The 17,884-nt window shown below is 43.8% G+C and overlaps 4 non-coding genes across 4 annotated transcripts; all 4 read right to left on the minus strand.

The window, feature by feature from the left end:
* Positions 1-3,486: 3,486 nt before the first annotated feature.
* On the minus strand, positions 3,487-3,704 carry LOC138286018 (small nucleolar RNA U3). The gene has a single exon (XR_011201715.1). It is a non-coding gene; the product is annotated as a small nucleolar RNA U3 (small nucleolar RNA).
* Positions 3,705-7,827: 4,123 nt separating this feature from the next.
* Positions 7,828-8,045, minus strand: LOC138286020 (small nucleolar RNA U3). The gene has a single exon (XR_011201716.1). It is a non-coding gene; the product is annotated as a small nucleolar RNA U3 (small nucleolar RNA).
* A 4,121-nt stretch (positions 8,046-12,166) lies between these two features.
* On the minus strand, positions 12,167-12,384 carry LOC138286021 (small nucleolar RNA U3). The gene has a single exon (XR_011201717.1). It is a non-coding gene; the product is annotated as a small nucleolar RNA U3 (small nucleolar RNA).
* A 4,115-nt stretch (positions 12,385-16,499) lies between these two features.
* Positions 16,500-16,717, minus strand: LOC138286022 (small nucleolar RNA U3). Its single transcript, XR_011201718.1, has one exon. It is a non-coding gene; the product is annotated as a small nucleolar RNA U3 (small nucleolar RNA).
* Positions 16,718-17,884: the final 1,167 nt, after the last annotated feature.

Below are 17,884 nucleotides of genomic sequence, written 5' to 3' on the forward strand. Positions count from 1 at the left end.
ATCATACTGTGCTGAAAGTGTAGGTGGTGAAAACACTGGGAATTATTCTTGTTCACAGCCTTCATTTTGAAGCTCAAGCCAAGACATGGATTTCTCTGGTAGTTTCATCCTCAGATATCTTGGTGAGATGTTCAACTTCCTGACGCAAATCGATTTACATGTTAAGAGGCAGAGCATTAATTAGCACTCATTTGGACTACTGCAATGCCTTACACAAGGGAAAATGGGGAAAACTTGAAACAAAACGGCAGGTTCCACAGGATTTTGCAGGAAGACAGTTTTCAATCAGAATATTTGGTTCAGATTATGACCTTTCAATGTGCCAAAAGCGTGATACTGATTGCTAGTGAATGAGAAACGACCTGGTAGGTTTGCAAGTATGGAAACAAAAGGTGTAGCAAGCAACCTACCTTTACATTTTGAAAAGTTGCACCACAGATCAAATGTATGGCAATGTCTTCAATCAGTCTCCCCAAACAAAGTAACTCTCCCCCAGTTCACGTGTAAGACCCTTACAAGGCGATGGCATTCCGCAGGAACCACGGGTTACAACGGAACCTACCACTTTCAGATGAGCTCTGAATACCTGGACATCAAAGAAAGCCTTCACATCAGCAACACCTTGTCCTACCAGCCGCTTTGAACATATGCAGCTTTTCCAGGCCCCATGACTTTTAGGCATCTCTGTATTATAGAAGTATCCAAAACACGGTTTATTTTTCTTGTACAGAAGATTCCGTTCACCGGGGAGTGAATCCTTGTCGGGACAATTTTGATCCTAGTATTCTTCAGAATAGGAACCGAACATTTCAGTGAATGTATCCGTCATCCAGCCCTTCCTCAAATGAAGAAAGGAACAGCCATCAACAAAAGACAGTTGTTTCATAAATACAACTCTGCCCTTCCTTTCCAGATCAGGGCTTTTCTGCAACAACTCTCTGACACTTACAAACACTGGGGCAGATTTACGACATTTTGGCGCAGGGCAGCACAGCAAGTCACATTGCTGTGCCCTGTGTCAAAGAAAACGGGCAATAATGTGTTATATGTATGCAATACTGTCCTTTTCCACTGCGCTGGAGCCATTTTGACTGCCTAGAGCCAGCGCCGGCAACCTTGCACCATGGTGCAAGGTTGTCTGCGTTGTAGGCAAAATTGTTTTTGTGAAGGAAGAGGCACCTTCCTACACAAAAACAATCTTGGGAGGCTTTTCCCTTTTCCTATGCGTGCTGCAAAACGCAGCACACATAGAAAGGGGAAACAACAAAGAGAAATAAAGATATTTCTCCTCACTGACCCTCCCCTGGGGAGGGGTAAGGTGTTGGTGCATTCCCAGATTTACATGGCTCTGTAAATTTGGGGATGCGTCTAACAACATGGGTGTTGCGTTGGAACACACACTGCAAAGCCCTTGGATCGCCTCCCTAATGCAGAGTAAGCCAGCGCACCGCTTTACAATGCCTTGCCTTAATCACTATCTACGGGACTATTCAAAGCCACGCCAAGTGGCTTTGCGTGATCTCCTAGATATGGTTAAAAGGTCTGACCGCTGTTGCGTCACTAGAAGTCACGCAACTGCAGTGCAAGCCTCTCTTAAATATGCCCCACTAGTTCCAGTTTCTTTCTTCAGAAACTTTTTATAACGCTATGCCACTCTGTTCCAGTGGCACAGGAAGATGTCACAACAGCATTTTTGCTGCCATCTGGCTTAGCTCTCAGATGGTAAGTGATACAGACTTTAAAAACTGCTGCTGTGGTCTATGCCGCTAACTAAAGTATTGCTTCAGCACGACAGGCTCAAGTTGAAGGCGAAAAACAGTCCACATCCCCTCTTCCAGCAGGCTAGAGGGTACCACAATTTAGTCTTACTTTGTTTTTTGTTTTTATATTTACTTATCTATTTATTTCATTATTTTAAAAAAGGACATTGCTGGGAAGGCAGTCGGGCTACGCTCCTGGCTCCTATAAAGCCAAGATTAGGCAAAGTTTTGAAGCACTCAACTGGCCTGCCGCCAGAGCGGAACCTTCTCCAATTCACGCTCTGCCGCCAACCCACCCACCTCGTTTCCCCGGCATTGGGGCATGTTTGAACTCCAAAATGGCGGCCTCCGGGGTTCCACACATTGCAGCTTTACCATTTTCAAGGTACAGGGATTATTCTACTGTTTAAAAGCTGCTGGCATTCCGATTTTCTTCATGAGGCTATCAATCTTGCAGTGTTCTAATATAGCATACGAGAACATTATTAGGGGCCCAAAGGGATCATTAAACGTCTTCTGTTGAGAGTTATTGACAAAAGCGAGGGGACAGGGTATTTAACTAATGTGACAGCAGAGGAACGACGCCTATGCTGACAGCTCAACATTTCGTTCAATGAGGTAAGAATGCTTTAAATTAAACAGGAAAGCCAAAAAAACGACATTTGCTAGAATATTAGACCAGATGGCTTATTCCAACCATTATTTGATTGTTGCAACTTCACTGTCCCCAATGAATCTTAAAAAATTCCAATGTCCTAAGACATCTAGCCCTTGATGTACTAGAGGTTGTGCGAGCGTTCCTGGGAAGCTGAATGATTTTCTGCTGCGCCTACAGGCTTTTATGGTAAGTAATCAGATGCAATCCTTTACGCTTACGTTACTTTGTGCTATGCGAGTCCCCGTGCAACACCTTAGCAAATGCCCAAGACGGCGTTCTTTGTCCTCATCGGTCTAAGATCCTCAACAGCCTTATACATTTTAGGACCTGTGACCAGGGTGTTACTCTTGGTTTTAGTCTAAAAAGACTAACTAGCATTAGAAAGCCCCTTTTCCCCACGTCAATTCGACAGGGCGATAAGCCACTGAGCGGCACTAATTGTGTGGAAGATGTCTAAACTCTAAAAATAGATCAAACATAGAGGCCCAGATTTATGAAACGCTTGCGTTATCACAGCGTAAGGCAACACCAGGGCATCAGTGAGGTTTACTAAACCACGCAAGGCCACCTTGCGTGGCATTGCATGTCTTAATAAATCTAGAGTAACCCATGGCAGCGCAAGTCGCTGCCTTGCGTTACTGTTTGCCGGGAAGGCGTTCCATGGGTAGGGAGTGGGTGATCTTAGGCATCCACCCATGCTCTTTCATGCATTCCCAGATTTACTAAGAGTAGTAAACCTGGGAACGCGTACGCCTTCCCAACTGAGGAGCAACAAGGAGAAATATCTTTGTTTCTCTACGTTTTATCCTCAAGTTGTCCTGCTGAGTTGCGTAAGAGGTGAGTAAATCTTCCCCTTCCCCGTGTCCATTTGAAAAGACCCTCCTTACTTAAATGTACCAAATTACGATTAGAAAGACCGTTTGAAAAGCTCAGTTTATAAAAGAAAGCCCCAAAAAAGCCCAAAAGAGGTGATTGCAAATACAAGTCAAGTGAGAATCTGGCAACCATCAAATATCCAAGAAAAGAAGTTTAAAATGCTGTACTCTCTTAAACTGAAACAAGAAGCTAACCACTCAGTTTGTGTTTCCTTCCTCCAGTTCTTCGTAAAAGAAGAGAGGAACGTTCATCAATAGCAGACAGCAGCTGCACAAATGCAACACTGTCCACTGGCTTCGCGCTCAGAAGAAAACACTACAACTCTTCCTCGTGGTTAGCGAAGACCAGACACTTTCGAACACATTTCCTCAGTTAAAAACTATAGAAATGATCCCTGAAAGTATAGTCTTGCCTGAACCACTTCCAGCTCACACAGACAGAAAAAGTGGAAACCCTTCTTACCTACAGTAAGCACCTGTTGGGCATCAAGTCAAAAAACATATAAATATATAGATAAGACCACAAAATAGCATTCAGCAGATGCGCGTGCATTTCTGTGCAAGAAAGAGTTCTCCCTAGAACTCGGGTGACACAATGCTTTAAAAATTTGCATATCAGAAATCAGCCACCAATCAAATTCAGCCTGCCTTTTCCCGGCCCTGTCTCACACACAGACACACACACACACACACAGGTTACCTGTTGGCTGCTCCTGAAACAGACAGAGGACTACAGTATGAAAGTTAAAGTTCAAACAGGTAAAGAAACGGCAGCCATACTTTCCTTTCCTGCTCTCGTTTACCGCAACAAACACATTTTAACTTGTTTAAAAAGTAAGAGAAACAGTTGGTAAACTCACAAAAAAGACAGTCTACCGTTACTTCCAGAGCTTTCGGCACTGCACTAAATGACAATTATTACCATTTCAAGATGGCTACGCATTATCAGACTGCACGAAGTGGGTGAATTTTACTGGAGATCGGACAGAATCACCAGAGCGCTTACTCTGTTCAAGTAAAGCAGCACACACTTGCCCTCTGAGTTCACATCATACTGTGCTGAAAGTGTAGGTGGTGAAAACACTGGGAATTATTCTTGTTCACAGCCTTCATTTTGAAGCTCAAGCCAAGACATGGATTTCTCTGGTAGTTTCATCCTCAGATATCTTGGTGAGATGTTCAACTTCCTGACGCAAATCGATTTACATGTTAAGAGGCAGAGCATTAATTAGCACTCATTTGGACTACTGCAATGCCTTACACAAGGGAAAATGGGGAAAACTTGAAACAAAACGGCAGGTTCCACAGGATTTTGCAGGAAGACAGTTTTCAATCAGAATATTTGGTTCAGATTATGACCTTTCAATGTGCCAAAAGCGTGATACTGATTGCTAGTGAATGAGAAACGACCTGGTAGGTTTGCAAGTATGGAAACAAAAGGTGTAGCAAGCAACCTACCTTTACATTTTGAAAAGTTGCACCACAGATCAAATGTATGGCAATGTCTTCAATCAGTCTCCCCAAACAAAGTAACTCTCCCCCAGTTCACGTGTAAGACCCTTACAAGGCGATGGCATTCCGCAGGAACCACGGGTTACAACGGAACCTACCACTTTCAGATGAGCTCTGAATACCTGGACATCAAAGAAAGCCTTCACATCAGCAACACCTTGTCCTACCAGCCGCTTTGAACATATGCAGCTTTTCCAGGCCCCATGACTTTTAGGCATCTCTGTATTATAGAAGTATCCAAAACACGGTTTATTTTTCTTGTACAGAAGATTCCGTTCACCGGGGAGTGAATCCTTGTCGGGACAATTTTGATCCTAGTATTCTTCAGAATAGGAACCGAACATTTCAGTGAATGTATCCGTCATCCAGCCCTTCCTCAAATGAAGAAAGGAACAGCCATCAACAAAAGACAGTTGTTTCATAAATACAACTCTGCCCTTCCTTTCCAGATCAGGGCTTTTCTGCAACAACTCTCTGACACTTACAAACACTGGGGCAGATTTACGACATTGTGGCGCAGGGCAGCACAGCAAGTCACATTGCTGTGCCCTGTGTCAAAGAAAACGGGCAATAATGTGTTATATGTATGCAATACTGTCCTTTTCCACTGCGCTGGAGCCATTTTGACTGCCTAGAGCCAGCGCCGGCAACCTTGCACCATGGTGCAAGGTTGTCTGCGTTGTAGGCAAAATTGTTTTTGTGAAGGAAGAGGCACCTTCCTACACAAAAACAATCTTGGGAGGCTTTTCCCTTTTCCTATGCGTGCTGCAAAACGCAGCACACATAGAAAGGGGAAACAACAAAGAGAAATAAAGATATTTCTCCTCACTGACCCTCCCCTGGGGAGGGGTAAGGTGTTGGTGCATTCCCAGATTTACATGGCTCTGTAAATTTGGGGATGCGTCTAACAACATGGGTGTTGCGTTGGAACACACACTGCAAAGCCCTTGGATCGCCTCCCTAATGCAGAGTAAGCCAGCGCACCGCTTTACAATGCCTTGCCTTAATCACTATCTACGGGACTATTCAAAGCCACGCCAAGTGGCTTTGCGTGATCTCCTAGATATGGTTAAAAGGTCTGACCGCTGTTGCGTCACTAGAAGTCACGCAACTGCAGTGCAAGCCTCTCTTAAATATGCCCCACTAGTTCCAGTTTCTTTCTTCAGAAACTTTTTATAACGCTATGCCACTCTGTTCCAGTGGCACAGGAAGATGTCACAACAGCATTTTTGCTGCCATCTGGCTTAGCTCTCAGATGGTAAGTGATACAGACTTTAAAAACTGCTGCTGTGGTCTATGCCGCTAACTAAAGTATTGCTTCAGCACGACAGGCTCAAGTTGAAGGCGAAAAACAGTCCACATCCCCTCTTCCAGCAGGCTAGAGGGTACCACAATTTAGTCTTACTTTGTTTTTTGTTTTTATATTTACTTATCTATTTATTTCATTATTTTAAAAAAGGACATTGCTGGGAAGGCAGTCGGGCTACGCTCCTGGCTCCTATAAAGCCAAGATTAGGCAAAGTTTTGAAGCACTCAACTGGCCTGCCGCCAGAGCGGAACCTTCTCCAATTCACGCTCTGCCGCCAACCCACCCACCTCGTTTCCCCGGCATTGGGGCATGTTTGAACTCCAAAATGGCGGCCTCCGGGGTTCCACACATTGCAGCTTTACCATTTTCAAGGTACAGGGATTATTCTACTGTTTAAAAGCTGCTGGCATTCCGATTTTCTTCATGAGGTTATCAATCTTGCAGTGTTCTAATATAGCATACGAGAACATTATTAGGGGCCCAAAGGGATCATTAAACGTCTTCTGTTGAGAGTTATTGACAAAAGCGAGGGGACAGGGCATTTAACTAATGTGACAGCAGAGGAACGACGCCTATGCTGACAGCTCAACATTTCGTTCAATGAGGTAAGAATGCTTTAAATTAAACAGGAAAGCCAAAAAAACGACATTTGCTAGAATATTAGACCAGATGGCTTATTCCAACCATTATTTGATTGTTGCAACTTCACTGTCCCCAATGAATCTTAAAAAATTCCAATGTCCTAAGACATCTAGCCCTTGATGTACTAGAGGTTGTGCGAGCGTTCCTGGGAAGCTGAATGATTTTCTGCTGCGCCTACAGGCTTTTATGGTAAGTAATCAGATGCAATCCTTTACGCTTACGTTACTTTGTGCTATGCGAGTCCCCGTGCAACACCTTAGCAAATGCCCAAGACGGCGTTCTTTGTCCTCATCGGTCTAAGATCCTCAACAGCCTTATACATTTTAGGACCTGTGACCAGGGTGTTACTCTTGGTTTTAGTCTAAAAAGACTAACTAGCATTAGAAAGCCCCTTTTCCCCACGTCAATTCGACAGGGCGATAAGCCACTGAGCGGCACTAATTGTGTGGAAGATGTCTAAACTCTAAAAATAGATCAAACATAGAGGCCCAGATTTATGAAACGCTTGCGTTATCACAGCGTAAGGCAACACCAGGGCATCAGTGAGGTTTACTAAACCACGCAAGGCCACCTTGCGTGGCATTGCATGTCTTAATAAATCTAGAGTAACCCATGGCAGCGCAAGTCGCTGCCTTGCGTTACTGTTTGCCGGGAAGGCGTTCCATGGGTAGGGAGTGGGTGATCTTAGGCATCCACCCATGCTCTTTCATGCATTCCCAGATTTACTAAGAGTAGTAAACCTGGGAACGCGTACGCCTTCCCAACTGAGGAGCAACAAGGAGAAATATCTTTGTTTCTCTACGTTTTATCCTCAAGTTGTCCTGCTGAGTTGCGTAAGAGGTGAGTAAATCTTCCCCTTCCCCGGGTCCATTTGAAAAGACCCTCCTTACTTAAATGTACCAAATTACGATTAGAAAGACCGTTTGAAAAGCTCAGTTTATAAAAGAAAGCCCCAAAAAAGCCCAAAAGAGGTGATTGCAAATACAAGTCAAGTGAGAATCTGGCAACCATCAAATATCCAAGAAAAGAAGTTTAAAATGCTGTACTCTCTTAAACTGAAACAAGAAGCTAACCACTCAGTTTGTGTTTCCTTCCTCCAGTTCTTCGTAAAAGAAGAGAGGAACGTTCATCAATAGCAGACAGCAGCTGCACAAATGCAACACTGTCCACTGGCTTCGCGCTCAGAAGAAAACACTACAACTCTTCCTCGTGGTTAGCGAAGACCAGACACTTTCGAACACATTTCCTCAGTTAAAAACTATAGAAATGATCCCTGAAAGTATAGTCTTGCCTGAACCACTTCCAGCTCACACAGACAGAAAAAGTGGAAACCCTTCTTACCTACAGTAAGCACCTGTTGGGCATCAAGTCAAAAAACATATAAATATATAGATAAGACCACAAAATAGCATTCAGCAGATGCGCGTGCATTTCTGTGCAAGAAAGAGTTCTCCCTAGAACTCGGGTGACACAATGCTTTAAAAATTTGCATATCAGAAATCAGCCACCAATCAAATTCAGCCTGCCTTTTCCCGGCCCTGTCTCACACACAGACACACACACACACACAGGTTACCTGTTGGCTGCTCCTGAAACAGACAGAGGACTACAGTATGAAAGTTAAAGTTCAAACAGGTAAAGAAACGGCAGCCATACTTTCCTTTCCTGCTCTCGTTTACCGCAACAAACACATTTTAACTTGTTTAAAAAGTAAGAGAAACAGTTGGTAAACTCACAAAAAAGACAGTCTACCGTTACTTCCAGAGCTTTCGGCACTGCACTAAATGACAATTATTACCATTTCAAGATGGCTACGCATTATCAGACTGCACGAAGTGGGTGAATTTTACTGGAGATCGGACAGAATCACCAGAGCGCTTACTCTGTTCAAGTAAAGCAGCACACACTTGCCCTCTGAGTTCACATCATACTGTGCTGAAAGTGTAGGTGGTGAAAACACTGGGAATTATTCTTGTTCACAGCCTTCATTTTGAAGCTCAAGCCAAGACATGGATTTCTCTGGTAGTTTCATCCTCAGATATCTTGGTGAGATGTTCAACTTCCTGACGCAAATCGATTTACATGTTAAGAGGCAGAGCATTAATTAGCACTCATTTGGACTACTGCAATGCCTTACACAAGGGAAAATGGGGAAAACTTGAAACAAAACGGCAGGTTCCACAGGATTTTGCAGGAAGACAGTTTTCAATCAGAATATTTGGTTCAGATTATGACCTTTCAATGTGCCAAAAGCGTGATACTGATTGCTAGTGAATGAGAAACGACCTGGTAGGTTTGCAAGTATGGAAACAAAAGGTGTAGCAAGCAACCTACCTTTACATTTTGAAAAGTTGCACCACAGATCAAATGTATGGCAATGTCTTCAATCAGTCTCCCCAAACAAAGTAACTCTCCCCCAGTTCACGTGTAAGACCCTTACAAGGCGATGGCATTCCGCAGGAACCACGGGTTACAACGGAACCTACCACTTTCAGATGAGCTCTGAATACCTGGACATCAAAGAAAGCCTTCACATCAGCAACACCTTGTCCTACCAGCCGCTTTGAACATATGCAGCTTTTCCAGGCCCCATGACTTTTAGGCATCTCTGTATTATAGAAGTATCCAAAACACGGTTTATTTTTCTTGTACAGAAGATTCCGTTCACCGGGGAGTGAATCCTTGTCGGGACAATTTTGATCCTAGTATTCTTCAGAATAGGAACCGAACATTTCAGTGAATGTATCCGTCATCCAGCCCTTCCTCAAATGAAGAAAGGAACAGCCATCAACAAAAGACAGTTGTTTCATAAATACAACTCTGCCCTTCCTTTCCAGATCAGGGCTTTTCTGCAACAACTCTCTGACACTTACAAACACTGGGGCAGATTTACGACATTTTGGCGCAGGGCAGCACAGCAAGTCACATTGCTGTGCCCTGTGTCAAAGAAAACGGGCAATAATGTGTTATATGTATGCAATACTGTCCTTTTCCACTGCGCTGGAGCCATTTTGACTGCCTAGAGCCAGCGCCGGCAACCTTGCACCATGGTGCAAGGTTGTCTGCGTTGTAGGCAAAATTGTTTTTGTGAAGGAAGAGGCACCTTCCTACACAAAAACAATCTTGGGAGGCTTTTCCCTTTTCCTATGCGTGCTGCAAAACGCAGCACACATAGAAAGGGGAAACAACAAAGAGAAATAAAGATATTTCTCCTCACTGACCCTCCCCTGGGGAGGGGTAAGGTGTTGGTGCATTCCCAGATTTACATGGCTCTGTAAATTTGGGGATGCGTCTAACAACATGGGTGTTGCGTTGGAACACACACTGCAAAGCCCTTGGATCGCCTCCCTAATGCAGAGTAAGCCAGCGCACCGCTTTACAATGCCTTGCCTTAATCACTATCTACGGGACTATTCAAAGCCACGCCAAGTGGCTTTGCGTGATCTCCTAGATATGGTTAAAAGGTCTGACCGCTGTTGCGTCACTAGAAGTCACGCAACTGCAGTGCAAGCCTCTCTTAAATATGCCCCACTAGTTCCAGTTTCTTTCTTCAGAAACTTTTTATAACGCTATGCCACTCTGTTCCAGTGGCACAGGAAGATGTCACAACAGCATTTTTGCTGCCATCTGGCTTAGCTCTCAGATGGTAAGTGATACAGACTTTAAAAACTGCTGCTGTGGTCTATGCCGCTAACTAAAGTATTGCTTCAGCACGACAGGCTCAAGTTGAAGGCGAAAAACAGTCCACATCCCCTCTTCCAGCAGGCTAGAGGGTACCACAATTTAGTCTTACTTTGTTTTTTGTTTTTATATTTACTTATCTATTTATTTCATTATTTTAAAAAAGGACATTGCTGGGAAGGCAGTCGGGCTACGCTCCTGGCTCCTATAAAGCCAAGATTAGGCAAAGTTTTGAAGCACTCAACTGGCCTGCCGCCAGAGCGGAACCTTCTCCAATTCACGCTCTGCCGCCAACCCACCCACCTCGTTTCCCCGGCATTGGGGCATGTTTGAACTCCAAAATGGCGGCCTCCGGGGTTCCACACATTGCAGCTTTACCATTTTCAAGGTACAGGGATTATTCTACTGTTTAAAAGCTGCTGGCATTCCGATTTTCTTCATGAGGCTATCAATCTTGCAGTGTTCTAATATAGCATACGAGAACATTATTAGGGGCCCAAAGGGATCATTAAACGTCTTCTGTTGAGAGTTATTGACAAAAGCGAGGGGACAGGGCATTTAACTAATGTGACAGCAGAGGAACGACGCCTATGCTGACAGCTCAACATTTCGTTCAATGAGGTAAGAATGCTTTAAATTAAACAGGAAAGCCAAAAAAACGACATTTGCTAGAATATTAGACCAGATGGCTTATTCCAACCATTATTTGATTGTTGCAACTTCACTGTCCCCAATGAATCTTAAAAAATTCCAATGTCCTAAGACATCTAGCCCTTGATGTACTAGAGGTTGTGCGAGCGTTCCTGGGAAGCTGAATGATTTTCTGCTGCGCCTACAGGCTTTTATGGTAAGTAATCAGATGCAATCCTTTACGCTTACGTTACTTTGTGCTATGCGAGTCCCCGTGCAACACCTTAGCAAATGCCCAAGACGGCGTTCTTTGTCCTCATCGGTCTAAGATCCTCAACAGCCTTATACATTTTAGGACCTGTGACCAGGGTGTTACTCTTGGTTTTAGTCTAAAAAGACTAACTAGCATTAGAAAGCCCCTTTTCCCCACGTCAATTCGACAGGGCGATAAGCCACTGAGCGGCACTAATTGTGTGGAAGATGTCTAAACTCTAAAAATAGATCAAACATAGAGGCCCAGATTTATGAAACGCTTGCGTTATCACAGCGTAAGGCAACACCAGGGCATCAGTGAGGTTTACTAAACCACGCAAGGCCACCTTGCGTGGCATTGCATGTCTTAATAAATCTAGAGTAACCCATGGCAGCGCAAGTCGCTGCCTTGCGTTACTGTTTGCCGGGAAGGCGTTCCATGGGTAGGGAGTGGGTGATCTTAGGCATCCACCCATGCTCTTTCATGCATTCCCAGATTTACTAAGAGTAGTAAACCTGGGAACGCGTACGCCTTCCCAACTGAGGAGCAACAAGGAGAAATATCTTTGTTTCTCTACGTTTTATCCTCAAGTTGTCCTGCTGAGTTGCGTAAGAGGTGAGTAAATCTTCCCCTTCCCCGGGTCCATTTGAAAAGACCCTCCTTACTTAAATGTACCAAATTACGATTAGAAAGACCGTTTGAAAAGCTCAGTTTATAAAAGAAAGCCCCAAAAAAGCCCAAAAGAGGTGATTGCAAATACAAGTCAAGTGAGAATCTGGCAACCATCAAATATCCAAGAAAAGAAGTTTAAAATGCTGTACTCTCTTAAACTGAAACAAGAAGCTAACCACTCAGTTTGTGTTTCCTTCCTCCAGTTCTTCGTAAAAGAAGAGAGGAACGTTCATCAATAGCAGACAGCAGCTGCACAAATGCAACACTGTCCACTGGCTTCGCGCTCAGAAGAAAACACTACAACTCTTCCTCGTGGTTAGCGAAGACCAGACACTTTCGAACACATTTCCTCAGTTAAAAACTATAGAAATGATCCCTGAAAGTATAGTCTTGCCTGAACCACTTCCAGCTCACACAGACAGAAAAAGTGGAAACCCTTCTTACCTACAGTAAGCACCTGTTGGGCATCAAGTCAAAAAACATATAAATATATAGATAAGACCACAAAATAGCATTCAGCAGATGCGCGTGCATTTCTGTGCAAGAAAGAGTTCTCCCTAGAACTCGGGTGACACAATGCTTTAAAAATTTGCATATCAGAAATCAGCCACCAATCAAATTCAGCCTGCCTTTTCCCGGCCCTGTCTCACACACAGACACACACACACACACAGGTTACCTGTTGGCTGCTCCTGAAACAGACAGAGGACTACAGTATGAAAGTTAAAGTTCAAACAGGTAAAGAAACGGCAGCCATACTTTCCTTTCCTGCTCTCGTTTACCGCAACAAACACATTTTAACTTGTTTAAAAAGTAAGAGAAACAGTTGGTAAACTCACAAAAAAGACAGTCTACCGTTACTTCCAGAGCTTTCGGCACTGCACTAAATGACAATTATTACCATTTCAAGATGGCTACGCATTATCAGACTGCACGAAGTGGGTGAATTTTACTGGAGATCGGACAGAATCACCAGAGCGCTTACTCTGTTCAAGTAAAGCAGCACACACTTGCCCTCTGAGTTCACATCATACTGTGCTGAAAGTGTAGGTGGTGAAAACACTGGGAATTATTCTTGTTCACAGCCTTCATTTTGAAGCTCAAGCCAAGACATGGATTTCTCTGGTAGTTTCATCCTCAGATATCTTGGTGAGATGTTCAACTTCCTGACGCAAATCGATTTACATGTTAAGAGGCAGAGCATTAATTAGCACTCATTTGGACTACTGCAATGCCTTACACAAGGGAAAATGGGGAAAACTTGAAACAAAACGGCAGGTTCCACAGGATTTTGCAGGAAGACAGTTTTCAATCAGAATATTTGGTTCATGACCTTTCAATGTGCCAAAAGCGTGATACTGATTGCTAGTGAATGAGAAACGACCTGGTAGGTTTGCAAGTATGGAAACAAAAGGTGTAGCAAGCAACCTACCTTTACATTTTGAAAAGTTGCACCACAGATCAAATGTATGGCAATGTCTTCAATCAGTCTCCCCAAACAAAGTAACTCTCCCCCAGTTCACGTGTAAGACCCTTACAAGGCGATGGCATTCCGCAGGAACCACGGGTTACAACGGAACCTACCACTTTCAGATGAGCTCTGAATACCTGGACATCAAAGAAAGCCTTCACATCAGCAACACCTTGTCCTACCAGCCGCTTTGAACATATGCAGCTTTTCCAGGCCCCATGACTTTTAGGCATCTCTGTATTATAGAAGTATCCAAAACACGGTTTATTTTTCTTGTACAGAAGATTCCGTTCACCGGGGAGTGAATCCTTGTCGGGACAATTTTGATCCTAGTATTCTTCAGAATAGGAACCGAACATTTCAGTGAATGTATCCGTCATCCAGCCCTTCCTCAAATGAAGAAAGGAACAGCCATCAACAAAAGACAGTTGTTTCATAAATACAACTCTGCCCTTCCTTTCCAGATCAGGGCTTTTCTGCAACAACTCTCTGACACTTACAAACACTGGGGCAGATTTACGACATTTTGGCGCAGGGCAGCACAGCAAGTCACATTGCTGTGCCCTGTGTCAAAGAAAACGGGCAATAATGTGTTATATGTATGCAATACTGTCCTTTTCCACTGCGCTGGAGCCATTTTGACTGCCTAGAGCCAGCGCCGGCAACCTTGCACCATGGTGCAAGGTTGTCTGCGTTGTAGGCAAAATTGTTTTTGTGAAGGAAGAGGCACCTTCCTACACAAAAACAATCTTGGGAGGCTTTTCCCTTTTCCTATGCGTGCTGCAAAACGCAGCACACATAGAAAGGGGAAACAACAAAGAGAAATAAAGATATTTCTCCTCACTGACCCTCCCCTGGGGAGGGGTAAGGTGTTGGTGCATTCCCAGATTTACATGGCTCTGTAAATTTGGGGATGCGTCTAACAACATGGGTGTTGCGTTGGAACACACACTGCAAAGCCCTTGGATCGCCTCCCTAATGCAGAGTAAGCCAGCGCACCGCTTTACAATGCCTTGCCTTAATCACTATCTACGGGACTATTCAAAGCCACGCCAAGTGGCTTTGCGTGATCTCCTAGATATGGTTAAAGGTCTGACCGCTGTTGCGTCACTAGAAGTCACGCAACTGCAGTGCAAGCCTCTCTTAAATATGCCCCACTAGTTCCAGTTTCTTTCTTCAGAAACTTTTTATAACGCTATGCCACTCTGTTCCAATGGCACAGGAAGATGTCACAACAGCATTTTTGCTGCCATCTGGCTTAGCTCTCAGATGGTAAGTGATACAGACTTTAAAAACTGCTGCTGTGGTCTATGCCGCTAACTAAAGTATTGCTTCAGCACGACAGGCTCAAGTTGAAGGCGAAAAACAGTCCACATCCCCTCTTCCAGCAGGCTAGAGGGTACCACAATTTAGTCTTACTTTGTTTTTTGTTTTTATATTTACTTATCTATTTATTTCATTATTTTAAAAAAGGACATTGCTGGGAAGGCAGTCGGGCTACGCTCCTGGCTCCTATAAAGCCAAGATTAGGCAAAGTTTTGAAGCACTCAACTGGCCTGCCGCAAGAGCGGAACCTTCTCCAATTCACGCTCTGCCGCCAACCCACCCACCTCGTTTCCCCGGCATTGGGGCATGTTTGAACTCCAAAATGGCGGCCTCCGGGGTTCCACACATTGCAGCTTTACCATTTTCAAGGTACAGGGATTATTCTACTGTTTAAAAGCTGCTGGCATTCCGATTTTCTTCATGAGGCTATCAATCTTGCAGTGTTCTAATATAGCATACGAGAACATTATTAGGGGCCCAAAGGGATCATTAAACGTCTTCTGTTGAGAGTTATTGACAAAAGCGAGGGGACAGGGCATTTAACTAATGTGACAGCAGAGGAACGACGCCTATGCTGACAGCTCAACATTTCGTTCAATGAGGTAAGAATGCTTTAAATTAAACAGGAAAGCCAAAAAAACGACATTTGCTAGAATATTAGACCAGATGGCTTATTCCAACCATTATTTGATTGTTGCAACTTCACTGTCCCCAATGAATCTTAAAAAATTCCAATGTCCTAAGACATCTAGCCCTTGATGTACTAGAGGTTGTGCGAGCGTTCCTGGGAAGCTGAATGATTTTCTGCTGCGCCTACAGGCTTTTATGGTAAGTAATCAGATGCAATCCTTTACGCTTACGTTACTTTGTGCTATGCGAGTCCCCGTGCAACACCTTAGCAAATGCCCAAGACGGCGTTCTTTGTCCTCATCGGTCTAAGATCCTCAACAGCCTTATACATTTTAGGACCTGTGACCAGGGTGTTACTCTTGGTTTTAGTCTAAAAAGACTAACTAGCATTAGAAAGCCCCTTTTCCCCACGTCAATTCGACAGGGCGATAAGCCACTGAGCGGCACTAATTGTGTGGAAGATGTCTAAACTCTAAAAATAGATCAAACATAGAGGCCCAGATTTATGAAACGCTTGCGTTATCACAGCGTAAGGCAACACCAGGGCATCAGTGAGGTTTACTAAACCACGCAAGGCCACCTTGCGTGGCATTGCATGTCTTAATAAATCTAGAGTAACCCATGGCAGCGCAAGTCGCTGCCTTGCGTTACTGTTTGCCGGGAAGGCGTTCCATGGGTAGGGAGTGGGTGATCTTAGGCATCCACCCATGCTCTTTCATGCATTCCCAGATTTACTAAGAGTAGTAAACCTGGGAACGCGTACGCCTTCCCAACTGAGGAGCAACAAGGAGAAATATCTTTGTTTCTCTACGTTTTATCCTCAAGTTGTCCTGCTGAGTTGCGTAAGAGGTGAGTAAATCTTCCCCTTCCCCGGGTCCATTTGAAAAGACCCTCCTTACTTAAATGTACCAAATTACGATTAGAAAGACCGTTTGAAAAGCTCAGTTTATAAAAGAAAGCCCCAAAAAAGCCCAAAAGAGGTGATTGCAAATACAAGTCAAGTGAGAATCTGGCAACCATCAAATATCCAAGAAAAGAAGTTTAAAATGCTGTACTCTCTTAAACTGAAACAAGAAGCTAACCACTCAGTTTGTGTTTCCTTCCTCCAGTTCTTCGTAAAAGAAGAGAGGAACGTTCATCAATAGCAGACAGCAGCTGCACAAATGCAACACTGTCCACTGGCTTCGCGCTCAGAAGAAAACACTACAACTCTTCCTCGTGGTTAGCGAAGACCAGACACTTTCGAACACATTTCCTCAGTTAAAAACTATAGAAATGATCCCTGAAAGTATAGTCTTGCCTGAACCACTTCCAGCTCACACAGACAGAAAAAGTGGAAACCCTTCTTACCTACAGTAAGCACCTGTTGGGCATCAAGTCAAAAAACATATAAATATATAGATAAGACCACAAAAAATGCATTCAGCAGATGCGCGTGCATTTCTGTGCAAGAAAGAGTTCTCCCTAGAACTCGGGTGACACAATGCTTTAAAAATTTGCATATCAGAAATCAGCCACCAATCAAATTCAGCCTGCCTTTTCCCGGCCCTGTCTCACACACAGACACACACACACACACAGGTTACCTGTTGGCTGCTCCTGAAACAGACAGAGGACTACAGTATGAAAGTTAAAGTTCAAACAGGTAAAGAAACGGCAGCCATACTTTCCTTTCCTGCTCTCGTTTACCGCAACAAACACATTTTAACTTGTTTAAAAAGTAAGAGAAACAGTTGGTAAACTCACAAAAAAGACAGTCTACCGTTACTTCCAGAGCTTTCGGCACTGCACTAAATGACAATTATTACCATTTCAAGATGGCTACGCATTATCAGACTGCACGAAGTGGGTGAATTTTACTGGAGATCGGACAGAATCACCAGAGCGCTTACTCTGTTCAAGTAAAGCAGCACACACTTGCCCTCTGAGTTCACATCATACTGTGCTGAAAGTGTAGGTGGTGAAAACACTGGGAATTATTCTTGTTCACAGCCTTCATTTTGAAGCTCAAGCCAAGACATGGATTTCTCTGGTAGTTTCATCCTCAGATATCTTGGTGAGATGTTCAACTTCCTGACGCAAATCGATTTACATGTTAAGAGGCAGAGCATTAATTAGCACTCATTTGGACTACTGCAATGCCTTACACAAGGGAAAATGGGGAAAACTTGAAACAAAACGGCAGGTTCCACAGGATTTTGCAGGAAGACAGTTTTCAATCAGAATATTTGGTTCATGACCTTTCAATGTGCCAAAAGCGTGATACTGATTGCTAGTGAATGAGAAACGACCTGGTAGGTTTGCAAGTATGGAAACAAAAGGTGTAGCAAGCAACCTACCTTTACATTTTGAAAAGTTGCACCACAGATCAAATGTATGGCAATGTCTTCAATCAGTCTCCCCAAACAAAGTAACTCTCCCCCAGTTCACGTGTAAGACCCTTACAAGGCGATGGCATTCCGCAG

The sequence above is a fragment of the Pleurodeles waltl genome, chromosome 3_1, assembly GCF_031143425.1.
Source record: "Pleurodeles waltl isolate 20211129_DDA chromosome 3_1, aPleWal1.hap1.20221129, whole genome shotgun sequence".
NCBI classification, from domain to species: Eukaryota; Metazoa; Chordata; class Amphibia; order Caudata; family Salamandridae; genus Pleurodeles; species Pleurodeles waltl.